Below are 19024 nucleotides of genomic sequence, written 5' to 3'. Positions count from 1 at the left end.
TCTGGTACCCTTGTGGGAAAGCCCAGGAGCTTTTCACTGCTCTTTCATTTAGCCTGCACCATCCATAGAAAGCTTTGAGCTACATTTTGAAGCCTTGCTTTGCAAACATAAAAGAACTGGTTGTTTTTGCTGTGTCAACCCCTTGGTCCATCTTTAAAATCCAGAGAGTTTGGCAGCCACGTTTAGCATAAAGCAACAAAACAGGTAAAGAGAGCTCAGACACTGTATGTCAAATTACCATCCATCACCTTTGCCTTCCTATCTCTAGAAGTGAGGCTGAACTGCCTCCTTCCTTAGCTCCCTCTCCATTTATTTTCTTTCCATGGGGATACCACAAGGAAATGGTGAAGAAAGCAGAAAGGGAAAAGGAAAAAAGGCACAGCACAGGTCACACCTCTGCTTGGGGCCCTTTCACTCCTCTGCGTGGAAGGAAGAGGAAGGGGGAGAAAGGGGAAGAAAAACCTGGGAAATAGCACGAGGCCGAATAACAGACTGGGAAAAAATACAGCAGCTGGATTTGCTGGGTGAGAGAGGAATACAAGAGCAGATTGAAAACTAGCCCCAAAAGAGCAGATCCTGGAGGAATTTAATGGAAGCTAAATATTGATAAGAAAACAGTTTAAGTAAAGCAACAGGGTAAACAGGAAAAACAACACAGATAATTCTCCATATTAAAAAAATACAACATTTTTGTGGAAGTAAAGTAGCAAAGATTGTTGACAAAAGCAATTTCAACTAGGAATAATGGTCACTGAAACCCCTGGAAGCTTTTACATTGTCTTAAATATACACTGTACCAGACCCCCAGCCTCTGAGCAAATAATTGTGGGATGAACCAGGTGTGCAAGCAGCTATGGGGTGCTCTTATGTGGTCTTTAATAATGCAAAAATAATCCACAAAGTAGAATTTAAGATGCATCATTCATGCCTAGTAATCAACATGTTTATTCATGGAAAGAAAATTGGTTCGAACCTACACTGTGGTCAGGAAATTAAGAGCTGGAATCAATGACTATCCAAACAACAAGACTTGATGCAGGGATGGAAAACCTTAGAGAAGTCCAGGTATCTGGATCTGTCCAGGACTTCAGTGACAAGGGAGGCATTTTGCTTATGTTCTATCTCCAGCACGTCTGTGCAAAGTGGGCACCTGACAGATGAGCTACTTGGCGACTGTTCAAGAGTCAGGAACAACTGATCAAATTTTAAAGAGTTTGGGCAGCTGAAGGACCAGTGCTCTGCTGGATTGGTGAAGGCTGGAAACGTGCAGGAAGCACTGTCACTATCCAATAGCCACCAGTTAGCAAAACACCCCTGCTTTGGTTTAACTGTGTGCAAGCAAAACCTTTCAGGTGAGTCACCTTTCTTAGGTAACTTTCTATCTCAGGTCAGCAGGAGTTTTTTCTCACCCCATCACAACACCTGTCCTCCTCTGCAGCAAGAAGGGCCTGGGACAAGGGGACTTGCCAAACAAAAGGTTTATGCTAGGGGAGAAACTCGATCATTTTTATTGCAGACTAAAGAAGATGAAAAGATTTTCTATGGCTGGGGAATTCACCACTGTACCCTGTTGTCACACAGCAGTTTTCCCCCCTCCTATGTTATCCCACCACTGCTGATGGGCTCAGCCCTGGCCCGTGTGGGTCTGTCCTGGAGCCACCTGGAATTGGCTCTAGAGGATAAAGGGGAAGCTTCCGGGCAGCTTCTTACAGAAACCACCTCTGTAATCTTCCCACTACCAAAACCTTGCCATGCAAACCCATTACATGGACCAAGTAGCTGGGAGAGCCCCAACAACAGCTGCCACTGCCACCCTGCTCCCCTCCCCTCAGTGCCATACACTTCACTGCCAGCTCTTGAGAGAGTTTTGGGGGTACATGATACCCCCCCAGCACAAAAAAAACAAAATAGAAGTCAGATTCCAGGCTGAAAGTTTTCCATCATTGCTGTTAGAGTCTCACTGTTTAAAAAAAATACAGAAAGATCTTGTCTGTTGTGATATTTCACAAACAACAAATACATTTGTGATGATACGGGAAGAGACACCCCCAAGTGCTTCCAGAGCCAGGGAGATTATTTATAGACTCTTCCATGGTCTGTGGGACCTTAGCCCTCATTAAGGTCAAGCCCAATTACCTTACAAATAATTTAACCTCTACCCGCAGCTCCTTGACTCTGAACTGATAGATTATGCAGCCATTAATCAGCTCCAGGTCTGGCCTCTGCTTTTGACATTCAGAAGGTAAACTTACTTCATGCTGGTCCTCTTACTGAGTTTCTCAGATAGATTCATACTCAGAAAGAGAAAAAAAAAATCTAATTCCCTACTAAGCACTGATGCTTCCTGAAAGACTGAACACACCTTTTAATAACTTTGTTTGTAATGCACTAATTTCATTTTGCCTCTTCCCAAGGAGGCAGATTTCATTTTGATGGGCTGGACAACACGAGAGATAATTTATCACTGCACGTCTGGGTCTGTACTTAGTTGCAGAGCCATAAATTTGGGAGACAGCTCAGTAACTGATCTTCAGTTAATTTCCTGGAAAGTCTGAAAACTTTGTTCCGAGTGATCGCTGACAAAGATATAATAACAATAAAGCGACCCAAGATGGCCAAACCCAATTTAATAGTTTCCATAAAGATAATTTTTATCAGTGCTCTGTAGGACTTCATTTGCTGCTACAATAGCATTCCCCACATATAACCAGTGAAAATTCTGCTTTTATGTCCTGATCAGATTTGTTTGGCCTGGACTCCTGTAGCTATGTTTAGCTCTCAGATGCATGTCTTTAATAAGAAATAACTGCATATCCAGGGGCTGAACTTCACCCAGCGAGGATGTTCAGCGAGGTTTAATTTTGAGAGATGATCAAAGGCCATGGCCTTATAACTCAGTGCCTGCTCCAGCTCCCAACAGATGGTGGGTATACACTTGATATAAAGCTCTGACTTTCCATTACTGTCACAAGGCAGGCTGCAGAACCACCCTTTCTTCATTTGTCTTAATTAAAAATATATCTTCTGGCTCATGAAAAAAAAGAAAACTGCTTTTCATAAGTGATTAATGACCCTGCAGATATAGTCAATAGCCTTCCAGGGGCCTTTCTGCCCAAAGTCTTGCTTCAATTGCTGCCCTTTATATTAAAAAGTGTTGTGATTTCTACATTAAACCTAAAGGATTGGACACGAATAAAGAAAGAGGATTTAGGTATTTTAGGCATGTCCAGCTTTCTACGGGACATATGGAAAAACATTTTATAGATATGTCATGTAATGGATTAAAGCGTTTTACATGAAAAACTCTAACAATAGTATTTCAGCTTCTCATTTCTGAACAAACATGTCTTGTTCTGTTTGACTTCAAGAAATCAAAATGCAAGTGAGATTATTAATTCCAGCTGTTTCCTTTTCATGGGAAATTTTCATAATAAGTGAAACATTATCATTTGCTTCTTGCCCTACCCCAATTAGTCTTTTCCTTATTAGATGCAGCTCTAGCCTCATGAGATCCTTATTGTCTTCTAAAAATACATCTCACCCAATTCACTGTGGGGAAAACTTCAGGCTTTTAAAGCTAAAAACAGAAGACAAAGTACAACAAAAAAACAAGAGCTAGAAGAAAAAAGTTTGATATTCTGGGTTTTTTTGTTTGGGTTTGTTGTAGGATTTTTTTTAGTTTATTTGTTTGTTTTTAAATGCCACCCTTGCCATTCCTGGGGAGAACTGAAGTACATAGCTTGTTTTATGGCTGGGTACTGGTGTTTTTGACTACTTTGGCTACTTTCATTTAATCTTACATCACTTGAATGCTCAGCAGCTGAAACAGCCACAGCTCCAGAAGCTCTACAGCCATGTGTGTATATTATATATCCAGATCTGTCTATATGTGCCAATACATATGTCCAAGTTTCTACTATCTGTGTGCAAGAGAGAAGTAGATTTTCAAGACCTTAGCAGGCAGCATGAGGGACGTATTTCCAGAGGAGGTCCACTCTGGTTGGAGAAACTCCATAACCAATGGATTTTTATTGTTGTCAGCACTCAGCAACACTTTCTGGGATGGCTATGGCCAGACTGTCAAAGCTGTTTAGCACCCAAAATACTCAGCTGGCCTAGAAGCCCTGCTGCTAATTTTAGTGGCTAAATGAGAGCTGACCTCAATCATGCGAGGGAGCTCTCTGGAAAAGTCTGGCCACAAAGCTTTCATCTAAACTGACTGCTCCTCAGGCAAGCAGTAAATATCTTCTGACATTGTCCTCCTACTTTTGTGCCCTAACATATGCACTCTGCTTATTTATAGAACCTGTGAGCTTCATGTACATCAGGCTGAATCCCTCGGGTCGAAAGTGGCGCTTGGGTTTGCGCAGTGCGGCCAACGGTTCCTTCCAGCCTCCAGGAGCAGGGACTTGCTCTGCTCTCCTGCCACACAAGGGAGGGCAACAGCACCCAGTGAACCCAGTTAAGATTTGAGATTATTTCTGGAAGCAGTAACAACTAAGAAGAATAAGAGTAGGAGGGAAGAAGCTGATGAGCAGAGCTGGTGAGCTCCAGGCCCACCATGCAGGAAGGGGAGCAGAGGGAACATCCCACTCCCCAGCAGTGGAAGCCATCCTCCAGCTACCTGCAAGGATTGCTTAATTTGAAAAGGTCCTGCCTTGCTGGAGAGCTAGGTGATGACAGGGTGGAACAGCAGAGCCTATATCCAAAATATAGGATATTTCATGTTGGAGACACAGCCTTAAGTCCTACTGCCTTTTACAGTCAAATAAAGTTCCACCAATGCTCAAACAGTACAAACCCAACAACCACCAAATGAAAAACACACACAGCACAAACAATTTTGCCCAGTTTGGTTTAGGGGTACTAACTAATAAATCAGCAGAAATTTAAGTTTACTATTTACCTATGAATCTATATTTACTGTTTTACCATTTACTTATAAACCTAAGTTTACCATTACAGTTAGAGATTAGTAAAATAATGGTTCTTTTAGAGTTACTTGTCATTTCTTTTTATATTCTATGTGCAGTAACATAAATTAACACAGACAAAATCCACATCAGTGCATCAGCCTCCAAGTAAGGTTGGACACAGTACTTCTTGCAGGTGCAAACAGTTGAGCTGAAGTGTTCAACTACAGAAAACAGAAACAATCATCATGCAACTATCCCTCTTCATCAAATGTAGGCAGGCAAGAAAATTCCCTTTGTCTAAGGCCACAGTGCATTCTGGTGGGCACTGAGCTCTCAGGCAGCTCAGTCATCACATAAATAAGCCCTAATTGGCATTCCCAAATGTTTTGAAATCGGATTGCCTGCTGCTGGCACTCCAAAAGGTACACCCCTGGAGATACCAGGAAAAAAAAAAATAATCAAAGATCACTTGCAATTAGATGCAACAAACCCATACACGACTGGTGTGTGTCAGGGGTAAAAATAGCAACAGCCCAAATGGCAAATGCCTTTTGGTTTGTCAGGAATTGAATGTGTAGCAACCAAGTGAGTGGTTATTACAGCCTCTGATCAGCAAAGCAGACAATCATTTGCCTTGTTATCGTGCTGCCTGCCCATGTGAACAGCATCAAACAACTATTAAAAGACACCCCGCTCACCCCAGAAGGGAGCTCTGGTGATGAGTATCCGAAAACCTCCTCGTTAACAAGCTAACCTTTGAGACTGGTGAGAAGGCAAGGAAGCATTTACCAGCCACTCCATCCATAATTATGGAAAAGAAAATCGTAGCTCATTTTCTATCCCAGGGTGGGGAGAGATAAACAAGGCAGGCATGGTTCACACCATGCCTGTGGCAAACAGCCCTTCCAGGGCAGCTCTCAGCCATGGGCAACAGCTGCCAAAAAGGCAATTATCCATGGAGCTGCTCTCCTGGGGCTGTTCATACAGGGATGACGTATATTTGGAAACTCCCCCAAAGCCCTTCTGCTGGTAATGGGAAGTTCTGTGGTACACAACCCTCAGGGACCCCAAAACACCCTGGTAAAAAGCAGCCTGAAAGGCCACACACGTGGGTGGGCAGTGGTATCATGTGTCAGGGCTGAAGCACTCAAACATCATGATTTTTCTTCCCTGGAATTGTGAGGTTTCCCCAAGGCCTTTCAAACACATAGGGATGGGGACTTCACTTTAAGCAGAATATCCGATAGCAATTGAATTCCCTATTTTTCATATTTTTCCCGCCTGTGTCATCCAAGAGGCCTTAAAAACCTAATTATGCTTCAGGATACAGCCACTCTACTTTTTTATGGGTGTAAATCCTGTTCCCATTTACAGCCTAACTTCTTTTTGTCTCCAGCCTCATTGCAAGAAGGAAAGGCACACCTGAGCCTGCACCAGGCTCCCTGGGGGTTGCCATCCCACTCAGGCTCAGCCTTTGCATCAAACCACCAGTTATCTTTTCAATTAATTGTAGGTATCATAGTGGCTGACAGGACAACCTTACTACCAAGGGATAATTTAATATGACTAAACCATAATCAAAAGTGTTAATAACCTCAAAATTTAATCTGTGCAGAAGTAGGATTTATAAAAGGGAAAGGACGACCAAGGCTAAGATGAATAATGTTAGTTGTAATATTACAGCTAGTTGTAATAGTATAATTAGTTGTGATATCCAGAAATAAAAATTACACTGCTTTGAGTTCCAGGCCTTGTGCCAAAAAGGAGCCGTTAGTCACAGAGCTGAGGAACAGTTACACAGTCCATTATCTCATAAACCACAGGGCGCAGAAATGAATCCTGCATGTCACAGGAAAATTGAGACTCTGCATTTTCAGCAAGACGTGGCTTTTCATTTTAGCCCTTAAACCAGATCCTTTCCCATTATTGGAATGATGTGCTTTCCCATTTCCACATTGGAATGTGTTTGGAGACAGGTATCCTTGGAAGCCCTCCTGGCTGAGCTTCACTTTTCCTTTGGGCAGGGCCCCAACTTCTCCCTCCAGGTCAGGCTGTGGCAGATAAAGCTCACCCCTGGCATCCCCACCTGCTCCCTTCCTCCACCCTCACCACAGTCTGGTGGAGAAAAAAAAAGTCCCAAGCCAAACCATGCTGTTAAACCTTAGCCTTTTCCTGCTTTTTCCTTGCAGGGCAAGGATGCCAGGTGATGGTTTGGCTGCCTCCATCAACAGGTGCTTCTTCCTCATGGGGTCATGCAGCCCCTGCTGCTCCCTGGCTCAGTGTTCAGGGCCAAATGCCTTAATCACAGAAAGACAGAATGGTTTGGGTTGGAACAGAGCTTAAAGATCATGTCATTCCAACGCCCCTGCCATGGGCAGGAACACCTTCCACTAGACCAGGTTGCTCAGAGCTCCATTGAATCTAATCCCATCTAATCTAGTAAAACACTTCTAAACCCAGCATGCAGAAGGCAGCAATAGAGCTGGTATTCAGCATTATGACGAGTGAGAAGAAGCTGTACAAAAGTAAAAAGTGATGTGACCAAAAATCACCTTTTTTTTTAAATTATGAGCAGACAGTTTGTACCATCTCATTGTTACTCACTTGCATGAGAGACACAGAAGCAACTGCTTAAGCTGGCAGGCGTTTCTTTTTAAAATTACTTTGAATTACTTCCATATTATAAAAGTTATTTTAAAACAATTTCCTGCTTTTTAGGTAGCAATAAAGAAATTAAATGCTTTTTCAGGTTGTGCCTATCCAATTCTCTTTCATTTCCTACTACATACTTTCTTTTCTTCCTCTTCTGTCAGTGCCAAAAAGAAAAAATGTAGGGCCTGTAAAGGAGGAAAATTGGGAAAGAAAAGATAACTCTCTCTAGGGAAAACAGGCAGGAAGAAGACAATAGAAGTTGTGACTTTTTTTTTTTAAGGGGAAATCACCTGGATTTGAAACAACTGTAACTTTTGTCCTCTTCTTACACACATATCCCTTTTCCTCCTTGTCCTGGCTGACTTGCACCTCCTGACAGGCACGTAGGTGCTTGTTTTGCTGCCCAGGGCTGTTGCTCCGCAGGATGGAATTGCCAGGAACAACAGTCCCAGGAGATGTTTTGTGTAGAGATAAAATGAGAACCAAACTGGGTTTGGTTCCTCTGCTGCCCCTTCCCTCACACACACACTCTCCTTATGCTGCAGTCATGCTCCTGCTTTATCCTCGGCGTGTTATATATTAGGAAAGACACTCCTTAATACATCTGGGGAAGTGCTTCCCCGCACACACACAGGAGCCCTGGCTCAGAGGCAATTAAACACTCCAGGCTGCACATGCTCACACAATTACCTTTTGTGACTGTCACTAAATAAACGCTGCACTGAGCCAACAAATCTTACAATGGCCTCATTTTTCTAGCAATGATGCCTCAGGCGAGGCCAGTGTGGCCCAGAAAGGAAAAAGGTTAACTTTTGCTGAAATTCCCTAATCCTGCTTATCTGCTTCTTCTCCCTAAACATCTGCCAGCTTCAGACACCTGTTACAAATACCAGTTTGTCTTGCAGTGGTTCCTGGAGTCTATCAGCAACCCGAGCAATTAGTATTGTCAGCAAATCATTTATTAACTAGACTATTCAGTTTCAGCTAACCTAAGACTAACTGTGTATTTAATTCCTGACTAGCAGGATCAAATCAATCAAAAAAAAAAAAAGTCCATGGGTAAATATCAAAGATCAATAGGTAATAAATTAAAACTTTAATTAAAACCTTATCTGAATGCTAACAAAACGACAAACAATAGAGATTATTTCATATCACGTCATTTTGATTATTTTCATGCTTTCTCCTCAGTTCAACCCTGGAGTTACTCAAGTACATGGTGAAAAGGTTGGAGTACATTTTTTGGCATCATATTAGAACCTCTCTTCTTCCCCACCTGTCAGAGACCCTTTACAGGCAGTTCAATGCCACTTTGAGGGTGAAGAATGACCTCACCAAAGTGGTATTTTTCTGCACATTTTCCCCTGTGAATTTGGAGCTGCAGCCACTGACCTTACTGGCAAGAAGACAATTTTACTGCTGGTTGTTGTGTGAGCAGAAGCATCAAGCTATTAAAGAGGGAGCAGGAGCTGGTTCCCTCGTGTGTGTCATCAGCAGAGGTAAATAACATCTCTGCATCTCTGCTGTGCAAACCAGAGAGTAATTAGGGGGAACTGCTCAGGCCATTAAATTGACGAGCTGATATCTGTTCCAGCCCTTGGAGATTCAAGCCCTGTGTTGTACCCAACCCCTGCTACCAGCTTTTACACTGTTAGGCCGACAAGGACGTGAGACAAAGAAAGCTAAAGCACTATGGCTAAATTTTAAACTATGCTCAGGTACACCACATTCAACAAGATCAAGGCCAAATAGATACATCAATAAGTTAAACTCTATTGAGGTCAAGAATGAAAAGAACAAACAATAAATCAGCTTTAGCAGATCATTTCATCCACACTTGGTACGATCCATTGGGCAGATTTCACTGGCAGGGAAGTCACAGGCTCAGTCTGCAGGATGTCTGCAAACACTATCAACTTCAGATCCTGCCAAGAAACCTGAAACACCAGAACTGTCTTCCCTAGACATGCCAGCCAGGCACTGCTGCCCTGCTCACAAGCACCAAGCAAACACACCTGCAACAAAGAGGAGACCTTAGTGGTGAGCGTGGACAGGAAAAGAATGGACTTCAGAAGTTCCTGTTGACTCTCAAACACTCCTGCTCCCTGCCCTACACCCTATTTATGCCATCACCTGCCAGTCACTTCCTTTTGGCCATTCCCCTCACCTGAGGGCTCCTTTCCCCACCCGAATCATGTTTTTTGTATTAGCTCCTTAATCACCAGGAAAGTGCCTTGGTGCTGAGTCTGCACAGAGAGATGGCAACCCTAAGTGCAAATATTTCTAAATTCAAAAAGCATCTTTACATTCAAATGCAGAACTGTACCCCTGCCACCCATGTGCCTTGATGGGACTGTACTTTATCTACTGCCTTGTGCTATTCCATTGGTGCAAATAAGTATCAGCTTGGTTTCAGTAACTGAGCTTCTTAAAAAATCCAGCCAACTCCCCCCCCCCCCCAAAAACAAACAAACAAACAAACAATTTAGCTGCTGGTTTAGTACAAAGCTTTAAATCAGCAGCTTATTTTTGGAAAAAAACCTAAAATAAGTGACCAACCTACAAGCACAGTACAATGAGAGCTTTCACTGTGCTGAAGTGTCCTAACCCCATCCTTTGCTTTTGGGACTAACAATAAGGCAAGCAATTTTATTTCATGCAAACGCACAAGATATCCCAGCTCTTTGAGCATCCCCTGCTTTTTCCCATCTAGATCCTGGATCTGATGCTTCTCACTGTGCCAGCCTGCAGCCAGATAGGAGCCAGCCCATGCCTCCCTTTTTTCATGCTGACTCCCACTGCACTGGGCTGGAAACTGCCAACAGAGCAAAGGAGGGAGGACAGAGGCGTCAGCATTGTCTGCACATCTGTCCCACTGCCCAGCTCTCAGCTGCAGGTGAGGCTGAAGCCAAAAGACCTAATGAAGCAGAGAAGAACAACTACACTGCTGACACAAAAGGCATGGCAGGCTTTCATCTTCTGAGAGGTTAAAAATAAACAGTTTAGCTTTCAGCGAAGTGGTCTGATTAGAGGCAAAGAAAACTACACTGATTTCCATGGAAATGGAATATTTTGTTGCTGCTACTTGATCTTGTTGAAATGTATTAAGGACACAAAAGAGTGCAATTTCAATATCTGGAGAGTGCTAGTATGCTTTAAAATTTTAAATTCAATTGATTTCTTTTAAAAGAAAGCTGGCTGATTTTAGTTTCTTAATTAGTTCATTACCGCTGCAAATGGAGCATGTTCTTATAAGCTTGTTGCAGGATATTATAGAAATACAGAAACAGCTGCAACCCACAACAGAAGAGATACACATACAGGCAATATCTGTACATAAAATTCAGTGACTTAAGATCCTCTAGGTCCTCTATCTCCTCTCTAAAAACAGTTCTTTGACTCATAACTCTTGCTAAATTTAAAGCCATTACAAAACAGATACTAGTTTCTGTGGAAAAAGGATCAATCCCTAATTTTTTTCTTATTTTTCTTTTTTAAAGTGTAGGAATACTTCATAGGAATAAGACCTGCCTACACATGCTCTGGAAGCAAAATAACTCGATTGGTTTGAGTTCTCATCTCATTACTGTGGTACCTATCTCCATAGGGAGGTTTCTTTCAAATGAACAGCGTCCTATTTCAGTTTAACCCAGATAGTAACAAAATAATCACTCAAAATGGGGCACCACTGCCCTGACCTTCACTGTGACAAATACTAAATACAGGTGTGAAGGGAAGGCTGCTTTGCTGCTGTGGCTGTTCTCTTTATAGACACGCCCCAGGGTAGGATCCTCTCCAACATTTCGACACACACCGATGGGACCCTGCCACAGCATGGCCCAACTGAAATTTTCTATCAAACCAATGTTAAAAAATACCCCAAATCTTTGTTCTTAGTTAAAATAACACGTTGTGATGATAACAAGAAAAACAAGTTTCCGTTTATCCTCCCGTTTCCTCACAGTGAAATTTCAACAGAAACAATAAACCCTTTAGGTTTTCATTTTGACAGCGTGACATTTTTTTGACAGAAATTTTATCTTACTGTAATTTTAGGTGACAGGGCAACTTGAGCTTCTAACCAAAAGGCTGCTGGATTTTTATCTGTATATCATGTTTCTTCACATGCTTGCAGCTGGCACGTGCTCTTGTTCCAGTAGTGATGACCCAGGAAAGAAACTGGAGCCAGGAAAGATTTGCCCACAAACCACCACAGCCTGATTTAGGACAGCTTTCCACTGCAGACTAGTCACATTAGATATTGATCAGTATAAATTAGCATTGATACTGTGGCTCAAGGGGCTTTGCTTTTCTTTTATTCTTCTCATGTAATGGCCTCATGAAACCAATCCTATGCTTTTCTTTGTGTTATGCTGAAGACCATGTTTGGCTAAGGCTTACTATACATTTAATATGAAATATTACCCATGAATACATTCAGGAGTGGACCCACAAGAAATGCAGGTGCTGAAATACCTAATTCCCAGTGCCTGCTAATTTTCACAGCCCCGACCCAAGTGTTGGAGCTCTTTATTGAATGTACAGGGAAAACCACAGAAGACAGAAGAAATGGCAGTTACAAAGTAAGAAACACTGAGGAGAAGAGTGGGACATAAGTCTCATTCCTGGATGTAATTAGGTGGCTGTGGCTCATGAGAAATCAGAGCCTATTAACAGAGGAGCCTGGAGAGTACAGGTGATGGGGGAATTGTTGGCAAACAATGACCTGGGTAAGAGTGTTACATACCCCATTATGGCCATTACAGAATTCTTCCTTTTTGCCATTTCTCTTCTGCTCACAGACACTTTTTGCTGTTTCCTGATGATTCTCTCTGCTCAAACAGGCTAATATTACACTTTGATAGGCTGGCTCAGCTAAAAGCTCCTCAGGGTTCGGTGCTTGCAGCCACATGGATTCGCTGTGCAAACTTAATTGTAGTAAGAACTGGATTTAAGAGCAGCAGATCAATGCCCTGGAGAGTTGTTAGGGTGAAATACAGAGACCTCATCCACAGATAAAAGGAAGAATACCATGCAATAATGACAGAAAAGGCACTCATCAGCTATATTTTCACCCATTGTGCTGTGTCTGACAAAAAAAAATATGGTGTATTCAGTTCACCACTTTAGTAATTTTGCTTTTAACAATATCTGACTTTGTATTCAATCAGCAGACCCTACTATGTGAAGCAATTTTTTGGACACCCAGTGGTTTGACTGCATACACAGCCTTCTGTTCCTGGCCAAATACATCTCTGCTTCACTGCCTGCAAGGGAGATCACCCGAGGAGAGCAGAGCAGAGCAGAGCCTGCCAGCCCCACACTTTCCCCAAACAAAGCACTGGGTTTGCATCAGCAACTTTTACATCTAGACCTCCTTCATGGATCATTTTCCCCTTTATATCACCTGCACAGACATGATGCCTTTTACCTGCCTAGCTTGGGCTTTGCTGTACCTCGTGCTACCAACTTTGTGCAGCTGAGTGAGTTGGTGGTTCCGGGGCATTTTTTCCTGTTGCAGTTGGACATTTCACAGTTCCCATCAAGCTGAAGGCCACTGCCATTTGGATGGTGCCAAACAGGATCCTCCCTGTAAATTTAAAAAGATAATGGGGAAAACTGTAATGAGGCATTTAGGCACAGCCCTCGGCACACATGGACAGACGGAACAGCAAAGCAGCTCTTTGCTATGTGGGTTTTTTAAAAAAGCTAAAACCCTCTTGAAATAAGCCCATGCTTATTTCTTGCAAAGTAATGATAATTGATTCAGAACTCCTTGAAATGAATTCAAGCTCAATAAAGGTCATGGCCTGAGGAAGAGCTGTACCTTTGCTGTGCAGGGGAATGTTTAGGAGCCTGTGAAAGCCCTGGCTCTGCAGGTGGGAGGTTAATTTCCAACAGCCTGATTCAGCAATAAAGCAATAAATACAAAATCCTCCTCAGACCTTTCAGACACGAGCACTTGAGAGGCACTGAGAACAGATTAGCACCCTTCATTATGGGCTCTTTTTTTATCAGAAACCTTAAATCCCACTGGTTTGTCTGAATCACTCTCCACTTCTGACGACAGCCATGTGTAGCACAGATCAATTTACGTATTTCTTTAGTGTAGCTGGGGACCAGCAGGCTGTAGTTAAAAGTGTGGCACAGGTTTTGGGGGTGTTCATTCACAGGCAGCACCATCAGCATCCCACGGCAGGCCTAGTTTGCAGCTGCCCTGCTCTCTCCTTCCTACCCCTGAGGCAGGAAGGGCTGAGCAACAGATGACTCTCCTGGGACACTGGCATTCCCTGCCTTTTCTCCAAGCATAGGGGAGGCAGCAGGAAAAGGGCTTCTCTTCACTAGAGAACAATATCTGTCCCTTCTACCATTGTTGCTTTTAGCTGACTCTTCCAAAAGCTGGAGTGAAACTTGGCTTCCTATTTCTTACCGTTCTCACAGAAGGAAAGCTACAAATAAGTAGTATTTAGGTCAGCAGAATCACATTTATAAGCCATAAATCAAATCCAACAGACCTTGAACGCTTATTTGTAGCTTATAGACCACAGCTTTAAACGTCCTGTGAATCCTGAACTGCTGGATTTTGTTTCTGCAGTGTTTAGAAGGCAAATCAACAAACTCTGCTGTCCCCAGAGGGGTCTGTCATCTGCCATGGTGATGTGCTGACACACTCAGCAGCAAACAGCACATGCAGCATTTTGTTCACAAAATCCCAGCTTTTTGTCAAATAAAACCATATTAGGCAGATGACAGCAGCGAGTTGCTGCTGTATTCCCTGTGTGCAGGACTTCTGGTCTTCTGTATGTAAGACTGGCTTTGTTCCTTACATCCCTGTTTTGTCCTCCTTACACACAGGCATTTTACTTCACTGTGTTACCCTTTCCTTTGATTCCCTCCATTCTCTCATGTGATGCTTTGTGTCACTCAAGAAGACAAAGTTTGGTGAGTATCTTTTCAGTCAGGGAAAGGACTTCCCCTTCCTGCACCTCATCAGATTTTCAAAACAGAAATAAAATGATTTTCTGTACGACTACAACATAGTCCCCACACGTGGGAAATAGCAACTCCCAGGAAAAAAAAGAAGGAGAAACTGGTGATGTTCCCTTAAAAGGCGGTGAAATGTTTGCCCTTTGGTTAACAGAGCAGGAAATGGGTTTGAAACACATTAGTGGTGTATCCAGTAAAGTAAACTTTCCAGTATACAAATGCTTACATTCAGGAGTAAATATCCAAAAACTGCACTGTGCTCACATGCATCACATTTTGCATAGTCAACATGTTGCTATTTGAAGTAAGGCAAACATGACCCGTAGATCTTTCCTTTTCGTGTCCTGTTTCCCCTCCTGCACAGCACTATTTATCTGTGGGTTCCTGTCCGTGCAGGCAGCTTGGCACTTTAAAGAGAACAGTAATTGCTCCTTCAATGAAAGAGGCGGGGGGAAAGGGCACCCTGCCTCTTGTTTGCACAATTCTCTCCCTTTAAATGGAAAAGAATTATGAGATGTGATAAGGAGAGGGACGGTGAGCCACGGCTGATGCGGCTCTTCTGACGCAGTGAAGCTGCGCTGCTGTGCCTGTGTGAGCCACCCCCAGCCCTTCCTGTCTGCTGACTTTACATGGATAATGTCACCGCTGGTTTTACATGGATGATGTCACTGATGGCTACTCCGTGTGGGAAAGCAACACAGCTCTGGGTGCAGGCCGGTGAGGCCACGATTCCCCCCTCACTGCAGCAACAGTTCCTTGCTTTTCCAGCTGATTATTTACTGTTACAGGGAAGGACAGGGATGGTTCTTACAGAGTCTCACAGGAGAGCTTTCCTGTGTCTGCCTGACAATCAAAAGAGGGATTTGTAGCTGCCTGGGGTTCATTAGGATCTTGTGCTGTGGGGACAAGCAGCCTGGCTGAGCTACAGATAAGAGCAACGTGTTTATTTAACAGTCTGTGACTTGAAAGCTCTCAGCCTGTTGAGAAAGGGCAAGCGCACTTCCAGCACTCACTGCAGGCAGGAGCAAGATCCCCTTCAGAGGCACATGGGAAAGAGGAAAGTTTTGTTCCTGGGAGGTACCTGGAAATTTTACAAAGCCTCCCTGCTCTACACTGCCTAAAATATTCATGAGACCCATGGGGATCAAGTAACAGAGACACCATGTGATGGAGAGACAGAGAGATGACAGGTGATACCCTGCTGCCAGGCAGGGCAGGCAGAGGAAAAAACCACTGAAAAATCCACACCCTCTCCAAATGAACACCTATGGAAAATGGACAGTTCAGTCCTTGCAGCCATTCTGATGCTGAAATGCACCAGTGGGCTCAGAAATTATGAGCCTGTCTGGGGACCCTATTCCCCTCACCCATCTCACCAGCAACTTAAAAGAATGTAAAAAAATAAAGCCCTGCTGTGGTCTGTGGGATAACATACAGGATAATAGTAAAATGGCCCAGCTGCAGATGGTAATAATAAGAAAGGGCAATATCCCCCCCATTTTTCTGTAAGACTGCTTGTGGCTCACCAGCTGGGGAGCTGCAGGGGTTTGGGAGAGCAGAAAGTGGTTCCCCAAGGATCACACATGAAGCCACTGCACCTGCCTCCTTGGAAAAGAAGAGTGGATTTTTATCACACGGAGTTATAGGTGATTTTTTTTCCCCTTCATGTAGAATTTGGGCTCTTGCCTTAATAAATTACTGCTCTTCCTGATAATACATCCAATAGAAGTTACACTGGATCTTTCACTGACAGTATCAGGTCAAAGTTGTCTCACTGTGTTTCTGCTCTGAAAAATCTTCTGTTATCAGCAAAGTAGACACCAACCTCTCAAAGGAAGCTTCTGAGGAGTCCTACATCCCTCAAGGGGCAGCTGGAAAAGTGGGCTTGGAAAAGCTCCATTTTTAGGCATTGCAGATAACCTGGCTGAGCTATGGTGGAGGCTGCAGTTAAGGGGGGCTGGTGATATGTGAGAGGCAGGTTGTGGAGCACACACTGAAATACCGACTCTGCTGGCTGTAATTGCATAAGCAGCTTCTCAAAAGCTTGGGGAGAAATATCCCGGGGAAATTGACTGTCTGAGGTTAGGGAGATAATAAGTGTTTTCAGAAATCAGCACCACTGCCAGAAAATAAAGTGGAAAACCTCCCCCATGGAAACTAGAGAAGGAAGAGTCAGGAATGCTGGAGCAGAGAGAAATAAAGTGATGAGAAAGCTGCATAAATGGTAGGGGAAGACTCTTTTCATAAAACAATCTGTTGTGGGGAACGTGAAAATTAAGTTGGCTCTTAGAAGAGAGGAATCCCACCCAAAGCTGCTTTTCTGAGGAAGGGGATTATCTTGGCTTGGTTCCCTACTGTTTAAAAAACACACGGGGGAATTTAATTAAGCAATGCTACTTTCCTAATTGTTGAGGCTATTCTCAGAGGCTCCCAAGACTTTCCAGGCTCTGCAGTGTCGGTCTGGAGCAGGGATTTCTCAATTAACAGTGAGATATGGCAAGCAGTGAGGTCTGGGACTCAGTGCCCTGGTCAAATAGCAACTCCGTCAGTTTATGAAACATTGACGTAATTCTGCTGAGATGGAGCCAGACGAGGGATTTATTTTGCCTGTTCTGTTCCTGCAGATTCACATGGAGTTTTCCATAGGGTATGAGCACAGTCTGTGCTTGCTCTGGGCCACAAGCCCTCCTGTGGTGCTGCTGTGTGCTCTGCTCTGCAGGGACCACATTTCACAGGCTATGTGTCCCTTACATCTCATTCTAAAAGTGGGAGGGTACACTCAACCAGTTCATAGGTTAACAGCTTTCTGCTCCTCTGATGGAAAACCCCACTGTATTAATTATTAAAACTAGCTTGATCCAACTGTAGGTTTAACAATCTGTTCAGAATCTCCAAAAAGCTGATGTTTGGGGCACCACTAGTCTGTTCCTGGGACTTGCAATTGCACATCTCAATACATAAAACACATCTGATTTTTCACAGGTGTGACTTCGAATTTAAGAAAAAAAAAAAAGCTGACAAAGTGCTCAGAACTTCCAGGGCTTGCAAAACAGTCCAGCCTTGAAATTACAGAAAGAAGGGGAAACAAAAAACAATTAAACTCCCTTCAGCTTCAATGCAAACGTTTGCATTTTTCTACTCAGAAGTTCAGCCAAGCAAGCAGCACAAAATGACCTCGGATCTGAGATGAGCAAATAATATAGTATTCCTATGGCAATATGCAAGCCTTCCTCTCCTTTCCCTGCTCCCTAGCTTTGACTGCTCTTCTGACTCCAGATATTTCGTTTTTCCACAGAATCCTCAACTTCTGGACTCCAGATAGGAAACAAGATGTTCATGTCAGGGATTTTGTCTCATCTGGTGCTTTCTGCCACAGCATTGACTCTCCTTGGGCAGTGCCTGGGGGACAAGGCTAAGCATGGAGATATCCAACCACTGACCAAGTGGGGTAAGCAGGATATTCGTGTTCAGGCACTGACATTGAGGGAGGCTGTTACCCAATTCACATCACAGCAATGTGACACAGAGGCACCTGAACTCAAAAGCAAACTCAGAGCAGAGGAGAGGTCCCTGGGGTTTATCTGCCAGCTGATGCTCAAGTATAACATGTCTCAGAGGTCAGAGCTTCGGCCAAGTGGGGCTGGTGGGATCACATGGGACATGCTCTGAATGTCTCCACTTCCACCACTGCTACTGCTCAGCCCTTGTGCTCAGAGACAGAAACACTGACAGTGCCCACCAGGGGCTCTGGCTTTAATACACTCTCACTAGTGGGTATCTTTATTTTTGTAATCCTTACTGAGCCCTCCTCTACTTCCTCCCTCCTCCAAAATGACCCAGCAACCTGAGGCTACCATTTGGAATTGAAATTTCTGCTTTAACAGTAGACTTGTTTCAAGATAAAAAGGTATGCAGAGTGTTAAACAGCTACAGGTATCACTGCAAGCCCTTCTGATAACAACAGATTCAGACCAGTGTATCATGTCTTGCACACACACCTATATTAACAGCTTGGATCTCTTCTGGGATTTGGCAGAAATCTAAAGTTATATTAATGTCTTTTTCTTGCCTCCTCGATAGAAAAAAAACACCAACTACCTTTAAAGCAAGGTCCTAAGCTGTCATGAATTCTTACTAGACATGCTGTAATTGCTATTCCAAAAGGAGCAAAGTGCAGAGACAACAACTGCAGAAATAGAAAAGTGAAGCTGTTTTGGAGATTTAAAGCAACCAATACCTGTGTTGTGTCCTCTCCCTTCCAGATGGCTCATGTCTGAATGGCTTTCTGCTGTTATTTTTTTGGTGTGTTTTTTTTTTTTACTCGATCTGAGTGATTCATTGATTTTTTTGTGGCATGACGTGATGAAATCTGAACTGACGTTACATTTCACTAATGTACAGCTCCCTTGAGCCAATATCAATTTTGTCTACGATGGCTTTGCAAGGGCAGAGGTCAGCTGAGGGACTTT

The 19024-nt window shown here is 43.4% G+C and overlaps 1 long non-coding RNA gene across 1 annotated transcript in view; it reads right to left on the bottom strand.

Annotated features, from left to right (window-relative positions):
* The window catches only part of LOC114002168, a 70670-nt gene that overhangs the window by 1872 nt on the left and 49774 nt on the right, over positions 1–19024 (bottom strand). Inside the window, exon 6 of the long non-coding RNA XR_003545782.2 lies at positions 13000–13158. This is a non-coding gene — a long non-coding RNA (uncharacterized LOC114002168). The remainder of the gene's footprint in view (positions 1–12999; positions 13159–19024) is intronic.

The sequence above is a fragment of the Pipra filicauda genome, unplaced genomic scaffold (genome assembly GCF_003945595.2).
Source record: "Pipra filicauda isolate LSUMZ 115617 unplaced genomic scaffold, ASM394559v2 scaffold77_size3566232_pilon, whole genome shotgun sequence".
Lineage (NCBI taxonomy): Eukaryota > Metazoa > Chordata > Aves > Passeriformes > Pipridae > Pipra > Pipra filicauda.
Note: the sequence above shows the minus strand (reverse complement) of the source record. Positions and strands in the feature narration are given on the sequence as shown.